This window comes from Mus caroli, unplaced genomic scaffold (genome assembly GCF_978045245.1).
Source record: "Mus caroli unplaced genomic scaffold, Mus_caroli_1 scaffold_20, whole genome shotgun sequence".
Taxonomy (NCBI): domain Eukaryota; kingdom Metazoa; phylum Chordata; class Mammalia; order Rodentia; family Muridae; genus Mus; species Mus caroli.
The window spans coordinates 46,669,418-46,682,755 of NW_028227275.1; the positions used below are offsets into that span (position 1 = coordinate 46,669,418).

The window sequence follows — 13,338 nt, forward strand, 5'->3', positions numbered from 1 at the left end:
TGAGATCATGACTTTTATGTGTTTTAGAGCAAGATCACTTGCCACTCATAATACATGAAATCAGAGATCACACTGGGAGAACCTTGTAGCTTCTTGTCATTTTAAATCTTGGTTTAAAAGGCTTCATCTTTTGTGTATGTGGTTTCTGCTAAGAAAGGCCAAAACTACCCGTTCACGAGATGAGTGAGTGGCTGAGGAGTGAGGTTTACTTGTGTTTTACACAGTGCCTCTTTTATTTTCATGTCAGATTATCTGTGAAATGGACTTGTCCCTCTAGTGCTATAAAGCTTCACAGTGCCTCCTTCCTCTAATTGTGTGGGGAGGGAGCATACCCAGCAGAGCTTGTTGAGCAGAAAAGAGTCTTGCCTCTTCTCATTATTTTACTACTCACACACCTAATCCCTGTCAACAGGGTTGGCTGTTTGGGGAAAGAGTACACATCCCTGCACTATACTACTGATTGATTTGCAGCTCCTTTTTCTTCAGGCTGAGTTAACGTAGGAATCTCTTGAGGCATTAAGAATCAGTTTGGTGTTGTACATGTGCAGGGAAGGGGCCTTTTGCAGCGTTTAGGGTGCTTGGGGGCAGCAGACTTTGATCCAACAGGGAAGACTAAAGGCTATGCCCCATCCTTGTCTGAATCATGACTCCTTTCTTCAGAGTATTGTCCCAGGCAACCTCAGTAGCAACCAGCTTCACTTTTCTATTATAAATCTATTTGGGGGTGGGGGGTGGGGGTGGGGAAGAAACATGTGAGTTTAGAGAGGGAGTTTTGTGCCTTTTTTGAGGGGTCAGCATTTTGTTGGTTCATTTTGGCATGTGCTCCCTTTAGTTATCATTGTTGTGCTATGAAGCTGTGTCCCCAGCTACAGAATGAGGGAGACCATCTATCATATACAGAATAACCAGAATGTAAAATAATATTGATTAAAACCAATAGGGATATAGCCTGTTCCATGATTCCTAATAGAAGTGCCAAAGATGCCAGAACTTTTGAAAACAAAATGTTGGACGGAGGGTGGTATTTGCCTTTGACATATTGGAGAGCTGGGACTGCAGGTTAGTGTAATTGAATTTTCCAGTGTGGTCAAACTCTCAGAGGCTTCTGAATTATGAAGTTTTTCTCTTCCTACATGAGCCAGGACTGTTCTAGCAAAGATCTATTGTCTAGAAACTTGCCTCATCCGTAAGTGGAAAGCCTTTTTCATGGGTAATCTGGGTAAGGCTTGGAATCATCAGGTGACAATTGGGACAGCCTCTTCTCACTGGTCACTAGACCCTTGTTTTTTGAAAAGTAGGTCCACCAAAACACCCAATAAAAGACATCTTTGTGTTTTGTAGTTGCTCTTCTTTCTACCTACCTGGAATGCTAATTTACATGCTTAGCTAACATTCGGAATTTTATTAAGAGGGGCTCATATTTCTATAGTCATCAAAGTAGGCACCCATTTTGTTTCTTTGAGAATTTGTTTTATGTAAAAATCATAACTTTGCTAGCTCAGAAAATACTAAGAGGAAGGACTGGATTAAGTGGAAATATTATAAATATTATATAACCTTACAGTTTTAGCGGCTGAGGGGGGAGGGGGGCAAGGTTCAAGTGAGAATAGGTAGAGTAGAGAAAACATTCAGCCAAGGACTCAGTTAAATAATAGTGGTGGGATGGCTCACCTGAATTAGTCACCTGCCACTGAACTTGACAGCCTGAGTTCATTCCCCATGACCTACATGATAGAAGGAAAGAAGATGGCCTCTGACCACTACATGCATGCGCACCCACAAACAAAGTAAGTAATGTGATGTAAATACTATATTTTAAAAAATGGATTTCCAATAAATTTAGATAGTCTTAGAACATTGTAAGCTGTATGAAAGTATGCTTTAAATGTCAGCAGCCAGTGAAAAGGGCACTGCTGATAGAAAACTTTGGCCTTCAACAACTTGGAGGATATATCCCTAAAATAGTCAGGATAAATGCCAAAGAGAATTGTCTAGTGTATTGATCCCATAAGGAATGAAAATTTTAAGTTCCTTTTGTTTGGCTTTAAATCTAGAAATTTTTAAATGGTTGTCATGTTTATTTTGGGAGGCAGGCAAGTAAAATCTGATAATAACAAATACCATTATTGTAAGTAATTTCTAGACCTTAACCCATTGTCCACTTAAACCAATATTGAACACAACTCCATTCCATTAGGCAAAACACCATGAGTTAACATTTGAGACTTCCTTTCATGAAGCACATTTGGCAAAAGAGGAGAGTGAGGTGTTAGATAGATTCTGTTGTCAGTTTTTCTACTCAGTTTAAACTCTCATCTCTGAACCATAGCTTAGGTTGTATAAGTTAAAGACACCAGGAGGCCCTGCCATTTAGAAAAGTAGTTAACTATTATGTGAGCTGCTTCCATTTCATGCTTGTCAAATCAACAAAAATTCAAACTAAATAGATGCTGCGATCTTATATGTTTGATTGCGCTCTTTGATGTATTTCATCTATGTGATTGATCTGTAAACTCATCTTGTGTATAGTTCACAGTATGAAGATCTCTCAAACTAGTGAATGAAGACAATTTTTACTTTACAGCAGTTTAGAATGTCATCACACAGCCTTGTGTGTTTTGTGTTATATTTTTCATTTCCAGCAGATGTATCTTTCTTCTGCAGCTTAGAATCTGTTATCTGATTAATTAAAATTTATGCTAATGAAAAAAATCTTGATAGCATTTAACTTATAGCTTTATCAGTTTGTTGGAGGTTAATAGCAATGTTTGTGTTATAACAGAATTCTCTGATTTAGGTTTTATAGTTTTGGTTTCATTTTTATATCATGGACAACCAAGAATAGCTGTTTTGAATAGAGCCATTAGCTGAACTTAGTGGTGATACTTTATAACTTAAGTATCTATACTTAGTCACAGTGTAAAAATCTGTTCGACTTTTCTACTCTTCCTTAAATTCTGTGCTACCAGCATTTTTGCTCGTACTCTCTGCTTGCTAACTCGTGGAGATTTATTTTAGGGCACAGATTAAGTAGCAACTACTTGTGATAGATACTGTTTAGTTTTCCTTTAGAGCCCTTCCTTTCTGTCCTTCTGCTACCTTCTCTTGTCTCTCCACAAAAGGACATCTTGATACATGTAGACTAGAACAGATGGGATAGTTGAGTGGCAGACAAAACGAAAAGCTTGATCCAACACTGTATCAGTTTGTGGAGAATGCCTTGAGGAATTAAGCTAAAGGCTGAATGATATGATGAGTTACACTTTGAAAATACCAAATTGAGACCTGTGGCTTGACAAACACTTTTGGGTGGTTTCTGCATCCATTCCCAAAGAATTAAGACAGAAATTAAGTCTCAAGCCAGGCCTCGTGCTACTTGAGACTCAATCCTAGCTACTTGAAAGACTAAAGAAAGAGAATTTCAAGTTCAAGCTCTGGCTGGACTACAGAGTGAATTCAAGAGCAATTGAACAAGGCCTTCTCTGAAAGCAAAAGGAAAAATGGCTGGGGCTATATATAGCTCAGTATTAAAATGCCTGACTACTATATGTGAGGTCCTTATTTATTTATTGACTGATTGATTGATTGATTGATTGATTTTTTGGGGGGGACAGGGTTTCTCTGTGTAGCCCTGGCTGTCCTGGAACTCACTCTGTAGACCAGGCTGGCCTCACTTTTTTTTTTTTTTTTTAAATTGAATTAACCAACTTTATTTTGGACCAAAAAAATCAAAAAAGGACATGAGAATAGATTTTCTAAAAATATTCTTAAAGTTAATGTTTTTCTTTTTTCCTTCTAATTTTACCTTAATGTATAGATGCTTCGCCTATATGCATGTCTGAGTACCACAAATATTCCTGGTGCCCTTGGAAGCCAGAGGAGAATATCAGAGCATCTTAACTCTCTGCAACTGCAGTTATAGATGGTTATCACCACGTTCAGTTCCTGGGAACTGAACCCGGGTCCTCTGGAAGAGCAGCCAGTGTTCTTAACCACTGAGCCATTTCTACAACCCCTTTAAAGTTCTTAATTTGTGTGTGTCTGCGCATGCGTGCATGATAAAGAGCCAGACAGAGCATGCACTTGAGTTCATGTAACTGGAGGCTAAAGATACCAAATTCCTTGGAGCTGGAATTACTGAGAATCAAATTTTGATTCTGGTTCTCTGCCAGAGCAGTGTACACTAAGCCATCTTTGGATCTGAACTCTTTGTAACTGGGGCCTTAATCTCTGTTAAGATTCTATTTTCATTTATTAAGCACTGTTAGTGCCACTTTTATTATTGGTTTTTGCATCTCTTCTAACCAAAAATTTCAGGTCAATTATATAGGATCCTAAATGATGTGAGAGATGATAGAATCCTACACCAACCACTTTGATCTATCTGTATAACAATCATAATGCAAGATTCTTAAAGGTAGACTGCCTTGGTTGAATGGAAATAGAGGGATTGCTATTTTATATCTTTTTCTAACTTCTATATTTGATAGTCTGTTAATTCCCACTGATACTCATTTTAGATGCAGCTTCAATTAGTGGGATTCTTCACTATTTTGCCAAAAAAAAAAAGAAAAGAATTTGTCTTTATTATCACTGACTATAATCTGATTGAGTTTGATTGTTATTTTAAATAAAATATATAATGACAGAAGCCAACCCGAGGTCGAGGGGAAGAACACTAGACTGAGATGGAGAGTTGTCTGCCATCACTGTTGCAGCCCGTGCATGTTCACAGTTCTCTGAGGAGTCAGGTCTGAGGAGCATAGACTCTCCGCTGGCTTAGATGATGAAGCCTATTGCACATTTGTTAGGTTAGTATTCAGTAGTAAAACTTATGCAAAAGTCCTGTTTTTTGGCTTAAGATAAATATTACTCTTGTTCATGTGGCCGTTTGGAATTAATGAGAGCTACTTCATACATACATACTCTACTTCAGTATACCTCCTGCTTTCCTCTAAATCTATGTGACAACAAGTTACATTCACAAATTAACTGTGGTATAGTAGAAAACATTAGACAGAGTAGAAAGTAGTTATACAAGGTCTTTTATAATTTATAAACCAGAAGTGAGTACTTAGCAAATTACTAAGCATCTTATGTTTCTGTTTCTTTAATGCTATAAAATGCCTTGCAGAGTAACTAGCAGCATAGTCACTTCTCAGTAAATATCCCATGTTCTAGTCAGAATTCTGGCTAATTCTGCTAAAAGTTAAAGTCCTTAGCATGCATCAGTTTATGGCATCTTGATGATTTTCTATTCGTTTGTACATGCATCAGTAGTAGGAAAACTGTTACCATGAAACCATGGATCTTCAGGCCCTGTGCTTTGTATTAGGGCTTCTTTCTATTGTTTCCAAGTTGGTAATTTTTATACCAACAATTAATATAATTGTTTCTTCATTAAACTTTTTAGGAGACACTTCTGTATTTTGGCATGATTAGAGATAACTTTAATTGGTTTCTTTTCTGAAAACAAAGTTGAGACTGATGCTATCAAGATGTGACATCATCTTGGCTCTCCTTGAGAATTGTGCTTGCCCATCGTTAACCTCTACAATGTGCATGCCATCAAACCATGGGTGCTGTGCTCTGCTTGTGAATCAGAACTGAGCTGTCTAGGGTTTAATCCACCATCAAACTCTTGATACCTCATCAGTGTCTTTGCTGTATTTTTTTCTCTTTTGAATGTTTGAGAACGAATATCACATAAGGAGATAGTTCAGTAAAACAAGTAGTGACTGATGTAATTGATAAACAGATGCAGGGAGCTATTTATATTGTTTGTGTATGTGTGTGTGTGTGTGTACACACATACACATATGCATATGTATGTATATATGTATATATGTATGTATATATATGTATATATGTATGTATATATGTATGTATATATGTATATATACATACATATATATATACACATACACACACACATTCTCTGTTACAGAAAATAAGTGTATGAAGCAAGGACGAAAAGAAGTGTATGGAGAAACATAAAATCCCAATGGCGCTGAGGTCCTTTGTCTCCTGACTCTCACTTTGTGATGAACCCGATTAGAAACAGAAGAATTGCACAGGCTTCAGTCAGAATCCATGAAATACACCCGCTGTCTTGTACTCATCAGGAAAATTTGATTGCAGTCATGAGTGGGATACTTACAACACTACTTTTCCTCTTACTGGTTGCAGGGCCTTGTCTCCCATTGTAACCTAGTATATAACACTGAACTAGTAGTGTACTAGGCTTTGCGTAACAGCTAAAGACTAAGATTTAGCCTGGAGGCAGTTACGTATTGAGGAACTAGAACAATTTCATGTACTTAACCACTGTGGTATAAGGAAGTCACCATCAGTCAAGTCAGTGAAAAGTGTACTGCTTTTCTCATAGAGTAGATAGCCCTGCACGATAGAGTAGGGGTGAAAGTCCACCACCGCCCTCCCCAGAATGATAGCACTCCTGTAAGGAGATATCCGGAAGATACTAGCCTTCCTTAGTTTTATGTGTTCTCTTCAGAATTAGAGATCTGGGGGTTGGGATTTAGCTCAGTGGTAGAGCGCTTGCCTAGCAAGCAGAAGGCCCTGGGTTCGGTCCTCAGCTCTGGGGGGCGGGGAATAAAAAAGACAAAATAACAGAATTAGAGATCTGATAACTACATTAAGTGGCCATTGTAAGTGAACATTAACTTTTAACACGACATAGATGCTGGTATTTAGTGATGTAATTTTTTTCTTTCACTTCATAGCAAACTGAACCTGGCCTGAATTAACTTTACTAACTTTAAATTATGGATTGGTACTTCAGACCTTGCTGCAGTATATACTAGCACCGCACAAGTACCAAGCATACTTATAAAAATTCAAGTACATGTGATCTTTAAGGCTTTCCTAGTTTGCATTCTCCAAGTCTTGCTGCAGGATTTTCTCATTTGTTGTATTCCATTGAAGAGGCAAAGAAAACAAACATCTTGTTCATTTCAGCTTTTCACACCTCTGTACTACGGGACAGTTAGTTATCTGCTGCAGTGCATATTTTTTGCACTTTTTAAAAATAGGGACGATAAGGAGGAAAGTTCAGGCAGCTGCTGCAAACCATTTCGTCAGGAGTTTTCCTTTAGGATCGTCTCTGTAGGTCAAGCCAGGAGCAGTTGGCTGTCTGATAAATATGGCCATTGGACAGCAACTTCAGACCTTTCTCATGCATTTCCATCTCAGAGTATGTCAAGGTGGAGTTGGGGGACACCACACTCAGTACAGCCAGCATCTTACCTGTTTAGGGTCTGCAGAGCATGCCCTGAGATCTAGGTAGTGCTGGGAACTTGATAGAGCCACCATGGTGATTGAGTCTAGATCATTTAAAAAATATAAAAATTCATGATACTCTTTCAGACAAGGGAGAAGCAAATGGTGGCCTCAGACCAAATCTACTGCTATTGCTTTTTGTGTGGCCTATAAAGGGACAGTGAATTTACACTCTTAAAGCTTTTGTATAGGTGCAGGAAGGAAATTGCATTGAGTATGATATGGACTGGGAAGCCTAAAAAATTGTCAGCTTTTCTGTCAAGACTTGTCATTCTTTTTTTTTTTTTTTTGAATGAAATAATAACCATATGATAATGTAATTTTATATAAAAAGTTGCTCAAAGGAAAATGTAAATGAAAACAAAATACAGAATTCAGTTGACCATACACACAGAGTTATTTTTCTGATACAGAGAGAGCCAGTGATGGCGCTGCCATGATGTTTGACTGCCAACTTCCAGCTCTCATTGTTCTGGTACCTCTACCTCCTGAGCTCTTCTAAATTACAAAATTGTACGTTTTCAATACCAAGAATTATTTTTAAAAGACCAGGCAGTTCATGACTCTTTAGAGAAATGGTATTTTAACAACTGGGATATGTACCTAGAATACCACTAGTGTAATTTAGAAATTAGACAAAAAGGCAGGTTTTTTTTTCTTTTTGTTTTGTTTTTCTTTTTTTAATTAGATATTTTCTTTATTTAGATTTCAAATGTTATCCCCTTTCCTCTTCCCACCCCCACTCCTGTCCTGGCATTCCCTACACTGGAGCACAGAGCCTTCACAGGACCAAGGGCCTCTCTTCCCATTGATGACCAACAAGGCCATCCTATGCTTCACATGCATCTTGGAGCATGGGTCCCTCCATGTGTACTCTTTGGTTAGTGGTTTAGTCCCTGGGAGCTCTCGGGGTACTAGTTGATTCATATTGTTGTTCCTCCTATGGGGCTGCAAACTTCTTCAGCTCCTTGGGTCCTTTCTCTGGTTCCTCCATTGGGGACCCTGTGCTCAGTCCAGTGGTTGGTTGAGAGCATCCACCTCTGTATTTGTCAAGCACTGGCAGAGCCTCTTAGGAGTCAGCTGTATCAGGCTCCCGGCAGCAAGCACTTGTTGGCATCCACAACAGTGTCTGGGTTTGATGACTCTATGTGGGATGGATCCCCAGAAGGGGCAGTTTCTGGATGGTCTTTTCTTCAGTCTCTGCTCCACACTTTGTCTCTATAACTCCTTGCATGGGTATTTTGTTCTCCCTTCTAAGAAGGACTGAAGTATCCATTCTATGGTTTTCCTTCTTGAGCTTCATGTGGTCTTGGAATTGTATCTTGGGTAGTCTGAGCTGTTGGGCTAATATCCACTTATCAGTGAGTGCATACCATGTGTGTTCTTTTGTGATTGGGTTACTTCACTCAGGATGATATCCTCCAGATCGATCCATTTGTCTAAGAATTTCATAAATTCGCTGGTTTTTGGTTTTTCGAGACAGGGTTTCTCTGTATAGCTCTGGCTGTCCTGGAACTCACTCTGTAGACCAGGCTGGCCTCGAACTCAGAAATCCACCTGCCTCTGCCTCCCAAGTGCTGGGATTAAAAGCGTGCGCCACCACCGCCCGGCTAAATTCGTTGTTTTTAATAGCTGAGTAGCACTCCATTGTGTAAATGTATCACATTTTCTGTATCTATTCCTCTGTTGAGGGGCATCTGGGTTGCTTCTAGCATCTGACCATTATAAATATGGATGCTGTGAACATAATGGAGCATGAGTCCTTATTACATGTTGGAACATCTTCTGGGTATATGTCCAGAAGTGGTATAGCTGGGTACTCAGGTAGTACTATGTCCAATTTTCTGAGGAACTGATAAACTGATTTCCAGAGTGATTGTACCAGCTTGCAATCCCATCAGCAATGGAGGAGTGTTCCTCTTTCTCCACATCCTTATCAGCATCTGCTGGCACCTAACTTTTTGATCTTAGCCATTCTGACTGGTATAAGGTGGAATCTCAGGGTTGTTTTGATTTGCATTTCCCTTATGACTAAGGATGTTGGACATTTCTTTAACTGCTTTTCAGCCACTCAGTATTCCTCAGTTGAGGATTCTGGGTGCCCTTGCATTTGGAGCATAGGTGTTCAGAATTGAGAGTTCTTGGTAGATTTTTCCTTTGATGTATGAAGTATGAAGTGTCCTTCCTTATCTTTTTTTTTTTTTTTTTTTGATGACTTTTGGTTGAAAGTCGATTATCCAATATTAGAATGGCTACTTCTGCTTGTTTCTTGGGACCATTTTCTTGGAAAATTGTTTTCCAGCCCTTTATTCTGAGGTAGTGTTTGCCTTTGACACTGAGGTGCATTTCCTGTATGCTGGGTCCTGTTTACATATCTACCCTGTTACTCTGACTTTTTTATAGGGGAATTGAGTCCATTGATGTTAAGAGATATTAAGGAATAGTGATGGTTGCTTCTTGTTATTATTGGTGTTATTTTTATGGTTGTGTGGTTATCTTCTATTGGGTTTGTTGAAAGAAGATTACTTTCTTGCTTTTTCTAGGGTGTAGTTTCTCTTCTTGTGTTGGCGTTTTCCATCTATTATCCTTTGTAGGGCTGGATTTGTAGAAAGATACTGTGTAAATTTGTTTTTGTCATAGAATATCTTGGTTTCTCCATGGTAATTGAGAGTTTTGCTGGGTGTAGTACTCTGGGTTGGGATTTGTGTTCTCTTAGAATCTGTATGACATCTGCCCAGGATCTTCTAGCTTTCATAGTCTCTGGTGAGAAGTATGGTGTAATTCTAATAGGTCTGCTTTTATATGTTACATTTTCCCCCACTGCTTTTAATATTCTTCCTTTCTTTAGTGTGTTTGTTGTTTTGATTATTATGTGATGGGAGGAATTTCTTTTCTGGTCCAGTGTATTTGGAGTTCTGTAGGCTTCTTCTTGTATGTTCATGAGCATCTCTTTCTTTGGGTTAGGGAAGTTTTCTTCTATAATTTTGTTGAAGATATTTATGGGCCCTTTAAGTTGGGAATCTTCACTCTCTTCTATACCTATTATCCTTAGGTTTGGTCTTTTCATTTTTGTCCTGGATTTCCTGGATGTTTTGGGTTAGGTATTTTTTGCATTTTGCATTTTCTTTGATTGTTGTGTCAATGTTTTCTATGGTATCTTCTGCACCCGAGATTCTCTTCTTTGGCGATGCTTGCATCTATTACTCCTGGTCTCTTTCCTAGGTTTTCTAACTCTAGGGTTGTTTCCCTTTGTGATTTCTTTATTGTTTCCATTTTCATTTTTAGATCCTGGATGGTTTTGTTCACTCCCTTCACCTGTTTGGTTGTGTTTTCCTTTAATTCTTTTGTGTTTCCTCTTTAAGGTCTTCTACCTGTTTTCCTGTGTTTTCTTTAAGGGAGTTATTTATGTCCTTTTAAAATATTTCTATCATCATCATGACATGTGATTTTAAATCAGCATCTTGCTCTTCTGGTGTGTTGGGGTAACCAGGGTTCACTGTGGTGGGAGAACTGGGTTCTGATAATGCAAGTAGTCTTGGTTTCTGTTGCTTATGTTCTTGCGCTTGCCTTTCGCCATCTGGTTATCTCTGGTTTTAGCTGGTCTTGCTGTCTCTGACTTTGGCTTGTCCCTCCTGGAAGCCTGTGTGTCAGTACTCCTGGGAGGAATTTGGGTATGGAGAGCTGTGGTACAATGTCAGCTCTGGGGTGCAGACAGAGACCAGAAGGATCCTTTCCCCATCTGATTTTTGGTTCCTGTGTCCTGATGGCTCTGTGAATGTCCCTCTTAGGCCACAAATTTGAAGAGAAGTGGTGGTCTTACCTGTTCTTACAGGTGTGTAAGCACTCCTGCAAGACCAGCTCTCTCCTGGCGGTATTTGTATATGTGGCTATGTGGCACAGGATCAGCTTTGGGCTCAGAAGAAGTCGGAAGACTCCTGTCCCAGGGAGCCCCTTGATCCTTGTGTCTGAGGGTTCTGGGCTGGTTCCTCTGAGCAGCTGTGGTGGTCCTACCTGCACTCACAGTCCTGTCTGCACTCTTGGGAGGCTCATTTCCTCCCAGCACTATTTGGGTATGGAGCCCTGTGGCAGAGGATCTGCTACAAGTGGAGATGGAAAACAGAAGGCCGAAGACAGTTTTTCTAAATTTTTTAAGTTATACCAGTATATAGCTTTGTAAAAAATCTTGTGCTTTGTCCATGAATAGGTAAAAATGTATATAATCTGACTGGCCTTGTCATTTTACTATATTTTTGTTCAGATATTAGTGAAAATCATTTGGGATCCAGAATTGGAAACCCCTTGTTCTAAAACTCATTTCATTCCTGGTTAGCTTTTATCATCTTAATCAGCCACTTAATCTTACTAGTTTTACTTGCTTAACCACTAATATAATAATACTAATATTCCAATAATTAAGTTTATACAACAGGCTGTGTGTGATAATAACATGGGAAAACAGTAATAAGTTTATAGTAGTTTTATCTTTTCGCCTGTTCCTAGTGTGGATGATGGACAAAGAGAAAGGGGCATACATTCTGGTGATGCATTCACCAAGTTAAATGGCTGTGTCAGTTTAAATTATGTAAAGTTTCTTTCTAAAACTTAGTACTGGAAAATCTCAGCAGTCTTCCAGTTAGCTGAGAGTGTGAATGAGAGGTTTTATCCAGGTTATGCTAAGCTGCATTGACTTTGCTCTTATAACACTGAGCAGTCTAGACTGTCTTCATCTCAAATGGTAAGTGCCCCTATGTATCTTTTTGTTACCCCCTTAGCAGGCAGCTAGCTAAGGCTTATTTTGTTAGTAGTGGGGAAGAAACTCTGTTGGCCTTAGGTTTGTTATTGGATTAGTGCGTGGTGTGTCAAGGCACTGCCAGCTATGGACTCTAGGTAAATGTCATGAGTCATGGATGCCATGACAGCCCATAGCCCACAGCCCACAGTGATCCTGGAATCAGGCAGGAATATCTGACTGGGAACCAGTTTGGAGTCCAGTGTGTGTGCGTCATGGTGCTCTTATGTCTGTGAGGATTCCTCACACAGTCGCAGTGCTCATGGCCCTGTTTCCTGTCGTATTGGTACATTGGCAGTGCCAGCACTTGACAGCTTCACAGATGTAGCTTGAGCCCAACCATACACCTCTCATGTTTGAGATAACACAAAGAATATTGTTTCCAAGACAACTTTCCTGAAACGTCAGCTTTCTCTGGTTGTTAAACTCATACAAGAAGCATTGTTACTTTCATTCATGCTGGGTAATTTGTATAACACAGTAGTTTGTTTGGAAACATGTCTGTTGTTCTTTAAAATATGCTTAATGCTAGATTAGAGAACAAAGTTTGTTCTCCCTGTTTATACAAGCTCATTTCTAAGGCATTAAAATAAAGAGCTTGGGCCTGTATGGTATTTAAAAACCCTTCACATGATGTTTTTAAAACAGATCAATTTCATCATTAAAATGTTAGGAATCCAGCCAAGGAGCATTCAGCATGGATTGTATAGCTGTAATGATAATGTATTATAACTATCTTCTTTGAAAGTGATTGTAGCAGCACAGTTGAACCTGGTGAATTACATAATTTAAGAGTGTTTGCCAGAATACTGTTGGAGAGGGATTTTTAAGCCTTTCCTGAACCAAAGCAAAATGAAAGATGGATTTTATTATGCAGTACTTAAATCAGTCATCACAGAATATCTGAAGATAATTCATTTAAATTGAACAGAAGGTCATATGTCTGGATGTCAGTTATTACACCTAATTGCTTGCCAGAACATTGGGGTGTAAGAGAACATGTTTTGTTTTGTTTTAGCTACCTAAAATTGAATTAAAAATGTTTTGTTTGTTTACTACCTAAAAATTCTGTCAAATCAAAGACAATCTTATGATTGAAACATATTGAGTTCAGAAATTGGTTGGAATTAGAACTTGAATACCAATCATATCATTTAGGTATACTGGTTTTTGTTGTTGTTCTTGTTGTTTTTTAAGAATTTGCTCATTTAGGCATTCTCCATCTTCAACCTAATCCTCATTCTCAAGCT

The 13,338-nt window shown here is 38.8% G+C and overlaps 1 protein-coding gene across 7 annotated transcripts in view; it reads left to right on the forward strand.

The window, feature by feature from the left end:
- The window catches only part of LOC110285992 (TLE family member 4, transcriptional corepressor), a 141,905-nt gene that overhangs the window by 93,505 nt on the left and 35,062 nt on the right, over positions 1 to 13,338 (forward strand). The gene's annotated exons all lie outside the window — the stretch shown is intronic.